General features: G+C 44.3%; 1 pseudogene; it reads right to left on the reverse strand.

Annotated features, from left to right (window-relative positions):
- Positions 1–5,095: 5,095 nt before the first annotated feature.
- Positions 5,096–5,545, reverse strand: LOC105505334 (annotated as a pseudogene).
- Positions 5,546–7,945: the final 2,400 nt, after the last annotated feature.

The following is a 7,945-nucleotide window of genomic DNA, read 5'->3' on the forward strand; positions in this document are numbered from 1 at the left end:
CAGCTACTTGGCAGGAGAATGGGGCGAACCTGGAAGGCGGAGGTTGCCGTGAGTCGAGATCGCACCACTGCATTCCAGCCTGGGCAACAGATTGAGACTCTGTCTCAAAAAAAAAAAAAAGGAAAAAATGTTCGATACTTGTTATGTCTTAACATATCATCTATCCTGAAAAAATGTTCTGTGTGCTGTTAAGAAGAATATGTATTCTGTAGTTACTGGGGGAAATGTTCTGTAAATATCCAGCAGTCCATTTGATCTAGTATGTAGTTTAAATTTTTTTTCTGTTAATCGTCTGTCTAGATGATCTGTTTAATGCTGAGAATGAAGTGTTGAAATCCCCAACTATCATTGTATTGGAATCTCTCTCTCCCTTTAAATCTAATAATATTTACTTTTATATCTGGGTGTTCCAGTGTTGGGTGCATATATGTTTAGAATTGTTATATCTTCTTGCTTATCTGATCCCTCTGTTATTATACAGTGATCTTCTTTGTCTTTATTGACTGTTTTTGACTTAAAGTCTGTTTTATCTGATATAAGTATAGCTACTTCTGCTCACTTTTGGTTTCCATTTGTATAGGATATCTTTTTTCATTCCTTTACTCTTAGTCTACATGTGTCTATGTGTGAGATGAATTTCTTTTAGGCAACATTTAGTTGGGTCATGTTTTTTTCTCCATTCGGTCAGTCTATACCTTTTCAGTGGAAAGTTTAATTCATTTACATTCAAAGTTATTTTTGATATGTGGGGACTTACTTCTGTCATTTTATTAATATATTTCTGGTTATTTTGTGTATCCTTGTTCCTTTATTTCTCTTTTATTGTTTATCACTGTGGCTTGGTGGTTTTTCTGTAGTGATAACATTTGAGTCTTTTTCTTGTTTGAGTTTACTCTATCTGTGGGTTTTATATTTTTATGTGTTTTCATGATGGTAGATATATTTCTTTCACTACTGAGTGTAGAATTTCCTTAAGCATTTCTTGTAGGACTGATCTAGTGATGAATTCCCTAAACTTTTGCTTGTCTGGGAAAGACTTTATTTTTCCTTCACTTATGAAGGATAACTTTGCTGGTTATAGTATCCTTCACTGACCATTTTTTTTTTCTTTCAGCACTTTAAATATATCATCCCATTCTCTCCTGGCCTGTAAGGTTTTTGCCAGAAATCTACTGTTAGTCTGATGGGAGTTCCTTTATAAGTGACTGCCGAGACCACCTCGGTTGGAGAGACCCTAACTTAGCAACACTAGAGCAATTAAAGACACACATATAGAAATATAGAGGTGTGGAGTGGGAAACCAGGGGTCTCACAGCCTTCAGAGATGATAGCCTCCAACAGAGATTCACCTACATATTTATTAACAGCAAGCCCGTGATAAGCATTGTTTCTATAGAATATAGATTAACTAAAAGTATTCCTTATGGGAAACAAAGGGATGGGCCGAAATAAAGGGTTGGGTTTGGCTAGTTTTCTGCAGCAGGAGCATGTCCTTAAGGCACAGATCGCTCATGCTATTGTTTGTGGTTTAAGAATGCCTTTAAGTGGGTTTTCTGCCCTAGGTGGGCCAGGTGTTCCCTGCCCTCATTCCCGTAAACCCACAACCTTCCAGCGTGGATGTCATGGCCATCACAAACATGTCACAGTGCTGCAGAGATTTTGTTTATGGCCAGTTTTGGGGCCAGTTTATGGCCAGATTTGGGGGGGCCTGTTCCCAACAAGTGACTAGACGCTTTTGCTGTTTTTAGAATTCTTTGTCTTTGACTTTTGACAGTTTAACTGTCTGTGGAGAATACCTTTTTGCATTGTATCTATTTGGGAATTTCTTAGTCTCTTGTATCTGGATGTCTAGCTTTCTTACTAGACTTGGACAGTTTTCATCTATTATTTTGTTAAATAACTTTCATTTTCTCTTCACCTTCTAGGACTCTGAAATTTTGACTATTTGGTCACTTTATGGTGTCCTGTATGTCACATAAGCTTTGCTCATGTTTTAAAATTATTTTTTCTTTATTTTTGTCTGACTGGTTTATTTCAAAAAGACCCATCTTCAAATTTGAAGCTCCTTTCTTCTCCTTGATGTAGTCTATTGTTGAAGTTTTCAACTGTAGCTTATATTTCATTCAATGAATTCTTTAGTTTCATAATTTCTGGTTGGTTCTTTTATGGTAACTATCTCTTTGGTAAATTTCTCGAAATTCATACCTTTTATTGTTTTTCTGATTTCTTTGTATTTTTCAGTATTCTCCTGTATCTCACTGAGCCTCTTTAAAATCAATATTTTGAATTCTTTTTTAGGATTTTATAAATTTCTTTTTATTTATATGTTACTGGAGAATTATTATTTTCCTTTGGAAGTGTCATATTTCCTTGCTTTTTCATGTTTCCTGTGTACTTATATTGACATCTGTGCATTTGGTGTAACAGTTGCTTCTTCCAGTTTTTGAATTTGCTTTCATAGGGGAGGACTTTTTCCTGAATATGTATCTATGTGTGTAGGGAACTTTGGGGGTGTGTACAGTACTGTGGTCTGTGTATGATTTCTGTGACTGTAGGCAGTGTTAGTGATGTCTGTGGCTTCTTCAGTGGCTTAGGATGAGGTCATTAGTGGAGGCTGTAGTGACATATTGCTGGGGACTGGGACCCTAGGTAGGCCAGTCTTTGGGACATAATGGTGACAGTGGTAGGCTGAGTATGTCTGTTCTTAAGCCCCAGGGTGGCATATGCTGGCACCAATGTTAGCAGGTGCAAGCATGCTGATTCTTGGGCTTTCAGGTGGCTTGTTCATATGCTGATGGCAGTGGTTGGCTGCCAGGCTTCTCAGGAACCTGGACAGTAGACATGTTGTGAGTGATGGCAGTGGCAGTGGTGAGACAATTCTCTGGGTCCCAAGCAGTATGCAGTGGTGTTGGCAGTGGCTGCAATGGGCTGGGCAGTCTAGTCTCCAGGTCTGCAGGTGTTGTGTGCAAGTAAGTGCCAGCTGTGGTGGTAGTGGAAGGGTGGGTGGGCCAACCTCAGGCCCCCAGGAGGAGTGTTCAGGTGCTGACACTAGTGGACTGGGCTGGATGAACCTCAGGCCCACAGACGGTGTGCTGTGGCATGGATTAGGGGAAAACCAGCCTGAGCAGGCTTGTAGTCAGCTCCCCACAACAATGGTGCGTACTGGCACTGGCTGTGGTAGGCAGAAACAGAGTGATCCCCAGACCCCCAGCAGAATGCTTAGGTTGGGGGCAGCAGCAACTGCATTATGGCCCTGCTCCTGGGAAGGGCGAAGTTGTTTTCAGTGGCAGCAGTTATATGTAGGCGAGCTTGGCTTATGCTTCAGACCTAATGGCAGCAGCCCTTTCACTCACACTTTAGCCCCAGCAGCGTAGTAACAACAGCTATGGGCAGAGGATTCTGTCTGGGGGTGTGAAAATGTGCAGTGGCTCTGCTTCTGGAGGGAGTGGGGTCACAGCCGGTGGCCTGCACTTCAGCCTCAGTGGCAGCAGCCAGCTGTGGTGGTAGCTGCAGGTGGGGAATCTCAGTGGGCACTAGGGCCATGGAGATGCAGGCACTGCTGGGCCCCAGGGAGAGTGCCATTTGCCTGGTGTTGGGCTCTCAAAATAGCACCTTACAGGAGCTGCTGATGCCTTAGGGGTGTGTGGAATCCAGTGTGAACTCCCTCTCTGGGGCAGTGCCATTGCGTGATCTCTAGGAAGCTCTCTGTTTTAGTCTCAGGACCCCCGTAGGTCGGGGTCTGTACCATGGCTAGGACTGCAGTAGTCCATGGTAAGAATATGGACCATGAGGCATCTCTCACTTTCCTTTTCCCCACACTGGGGAGTCTCTACAGACTCCTAGCTGATCCTGGCTGAGGAGACTGCCTTGCTTCCCTTTTATTCCTTGCCTTAGGTGTTTCCTGACACTTCTCTGTTGAATCCCAGCATTCTTTTTTGGATGACCTATTTGAAATGTGATTATCTACTCACTATTTAGGTTCTTCTTTATGGAGGAGGCAAGTACCAGCCATCTTTAAGCCCCTCTGACTTGAACTTCTGAGAAGCAGAATCTTCCTAGAGGCCTTAAGCATGAGAAATACATGATGAGATGGTATCTGAGGAAGATGAATCTGTTTATTTGCAGTAGTGGAAGAAAACAGTGGCATAAATAATCATAAATAGCAGATTATTATAAAACGATGTAGCAGGTGCCATAATATCCTCAATCTGTTGTTTTCAAACTATGATTTTCAGAATGCTGGGGCTCCTAGGAAAGGCCTTGGGGATACTAAGTGGGATGGGTGGATGAGGCAAAGCTGAGAGGAAGCGGGACTCAGCACCCCTTTCCCGTTCCCACCTTAACTGGAACAACACTGCTTTTATTGTTTTAACACATGGAGTTCCAGATAACATTTATTTTCAGACAAGAATTTAATAGACCTTAACTGAACAACATCAGTTAATTACAGAAATACATAGCCAGACAAATGTTCCAGGAGGGGGTTGTTTGAGGATAAATACTTTGCTGGACATTCACCTCCCACAGCTGTTGGAGATTACTTCACATTTTCACCTGCAAGGTACCAGCTCCGACAAGAGGAAGATTCTCTTGGAGAAGACAGATTTGGAAGGTGGCAGATATGCCTATGCCCCAGGAAATGACTGAACCCAGCTCAATTCATTCAACACAGTGGGCAGTGGCCTTTCAACTCTTAGCCCGGGGGCCTGCCTCAGGCCCAGTCAGGCTCTCTGTCTTCAACTTGATTCCCTCAGCAAGTGCCAAGGCCTACTTTCCTCTTCCAGTAGCTACCCGCTGAAGCAGCTTTGGAGTGGGGCATCTTGTTTCCTAAACCCTCTCCCCTTTTCTTTGTTACCCTAGACAAACATTCAAGAGCTTTTCACCCTGGATAACGAGACCAGGGTAACAAAAACAACAAACCTAGGGAAGTTACACAGGTTCTAGGTTCTTATATACTTTGAATCCCCTGGCTTTTGTCTCCTTCACAACTGATAATAATGGATAAATTCTGCCCTCCACATTTATTTATTTATTTATTTTTATTTTATTTATTTTTTACAAACGAGGCAATTTATTTAACCTGGCATGGTTTGTTCTAATGCTTCCTGTTGGCAACTGCCACCTCTCCGGCAATTCTGTCCACATCTCTCTGTCCCCAAGGTGTCAGTTTGCAGCCCCCATCTTGGCCCTTTTCCACCATTTTCAGCCCCGCCAGGGCTTAGAGGACCTGGTGGGCCACACGCTTGGAGCCTTGGCTGAAGTGGCTGGGCATGGCGCCATTTCTTTGACGTCCCCCATTGATCTTGGTCATGGAGTCAACCCCAGCACCACCCTGGAGGTACAGGTGCTGTGCTGTGGAAGCAGCTCGTGTGCAGAACCAGTTCTGATCACAGGGAGCAAGCTCTTCGTGCTTGGCCACCCATTTGGGGACTTTCAGCTTCCTGGACTTTTTGAGAAAGGCTGCCAGAGCTCTGACGAACTCCTGCTGGTCTATGTCTTTTACAGTAACTCTAGGCATGGTGCGGCCTCTGCACTGCCAGCCAGAGGAAAGGGCCACATTTATTTTTAAATGACCTCATCAATGATCTTTCATTCAGACCTGACTCTTAGATGTCCCCAAGGAATGATGTGAGCCCGCCCCTTGTCTTAGGAGTTCCCTGATCTGTCCCATGTGAAAAGGATCCCTTTTAAGCAGTTTCTCATAGTCATTTTCATCCCATTACTTCATACATGACCCTATACTATGCGTTCTGGGTTCTTAAGGATGTGTAACAAATCACCCAAAATTTAACGGCTTAACATAATAATTTACCATCTCTCATGGTTTCTGCTGTTTAGGAATTAAGGCCGGGCGCGGTGGCTCAAGCCTATAATCCCAGCACTTTGGGAGGCCGAGATGGGCGGATCACGAGGTCAGGAGATCGAGACCATCCTGGCTAACACAGTGAAACCCCGTCTCTACTAAAAATACAAAAAAAACTAGCCGGGCGAGGTGGCGGGCACCTGTAGTCCCAGCTACTCGGGAGGCTGAGGCAGGAGAATGGCGTGAACCCGGGAGGCGGAGCTTGCAGTGAGCTGAGATCCGGCCACTGCACTCCATTCCGGGCGACAGAGCGAGACTCCGTCTCAAAAAAAAAAAAAAAAAAAAAAAAAAAAGGAATTTAAGGAGGTCTCCTGCCTATGCCAGGGATGGGGGAGGAGCTAAAGGTTCAGTTGGCTCACAAAGCCTCCAGTGCCCCATTTTCAGAGATGTTCTGAAATTGTGGCTCAAGGTCTCTCGTGCGCTTGCAATAATATATCAACTGGGGCTACAATCATCTGAAGGCTTTACTAGGATAGGAGGATCCACTTCCAAGGTGGCTCATATACATGAATGACAAATTGGTTGCTGGCTCTTGTCCAGGGACCCAGTTCCTCTCCATGTGGGCCTCTCCAAATTGCTGCCTGAGTGTTCCCATGGCAGCTGGCCTCCCCCAGAGCAAGAAATCCAAGAGACCAAGGTGGGTGCTGGAATGACTTTTATAACCTAGCCTTGAACATCATACACTATCAATTCTACCCTCTTTTACTGGCCACAAAGGTCCAGCCCTGATTCAATGTGAAAGGGGATTACAAAAGGAGGCAAAGGTCATTGGAAGTCATCTTGGAGGCTGGCTCACCATACTATAGAAGGGCCAGAAGAAGACCAGCCTCAAAGAAAAAGAGAAGGCAGCTAGTAGATGCCCTGGAATGCAAACTAGGTGTTGAGTGAGTAAGAGAGAGTCGCGGCCCTCTTGAAGCTTGTAATCTAGTGGGAATGACAGGTTTCATATGAATAAGTACACTTGGAATAAAACCCAATATCCTATACCTTGCCCGACTTACTCTTTTCTTCTCCTCTTCTTTCTCACTGAGCACCAGCCATACTTCATTCCTTCAACAGGCCGAGCTCTTACCTTCCTTAGGGCCTTTGTACTTGCTATTCCCTAGAATGCCCTCCCCTGATCTCTGCATGGCCAGCGCTTTCTCACCGTTCGGGTCTCTGACCTAAATGCCACCTGATATCTTCTTGGGTATTTGTTATCTGCCTCCCCCTTCTAGGAAGTAAGCCACGTGACAGCAGAGACTTGTTAAGTCTCCTTCACTGCTACCTCCCCAGACCTGAAATGGCACTTGTTACATGTTAAGTGATGAATATATAGCCTAATGAGCAAATGAAGTACCTACTTTCTGACCAAATTATATAAAATTTTCCTTCTAGAATATTGTAAACTCAAGCTCTATCCCTATTTCTTGGCCATCTTGTAATCCAAAGGTTGGTGAATTACGGACTTATTCTACGATCTAACCTTGCTGATTCCTTGCCTCTGAGCAAATCGGTACCTCTGCCACGCCTGATTTCTAGATCCAGTTACTTCTTCCCAGGCCGACTATATTATTTGTATTTTTCCACAGGGCTGAGTCCTCCATTTCTGATTGCCTTTCCCTGGTTTCCTGTCCAACTTTCCTCCCTCCTCCAAAGGAAGGGCAATCCCAGCCTTGTTTTGCTGCACTTGTGTTTTCAGCTTTCTTGGGCTAAAATATTGACAGCGTTGCTCATTAGCATCCCAGATTTCCTGCTTTTCAGGGGAAATGACATGATGAGCAGGGCCCCATGAGTATTTATTTCAAAAATATGTTTTTTAATTTGAAAGCAAATGGACGCTGCAGGTCTGCAGGTCATTTCACCTGCTGTGGCATGTGATTAGTGAGGCCTTTTCTCTCTGGGTGGTGGTGCCAGCTAATGGACTAACGCTCCCTATGTATGTTTATCTTCAGTTAATTAAAATTTTGCCAGATCTTCCTCACAGCCCCTGTGCACAGCAAGGCCAAGCCTTGACTTGTGGCACTGATCCGGGCTGGCAGGGTGGGTGGGGGTGGTCATCCTATTAAATATTAATCTAAGAAGGCAATCAAGCCTGTGGGC

The sequence above is a fragment of the Colobus angolensis genome, unplaced genomic scaffold (genome assembly GCF_000951035.1).
Source record: "Colobus angolensis palliatus isolate OR3802 unplaced genomic scaffold, Cang.pa_1.0 Scaffold124, whole genome shotgun sequence".
Lineage (NCBI taxonomy): Eukaryota > Metazoa > Chordata > Mammalia > Primates > Cercopithecidae > Colobus > Colobus angolensis.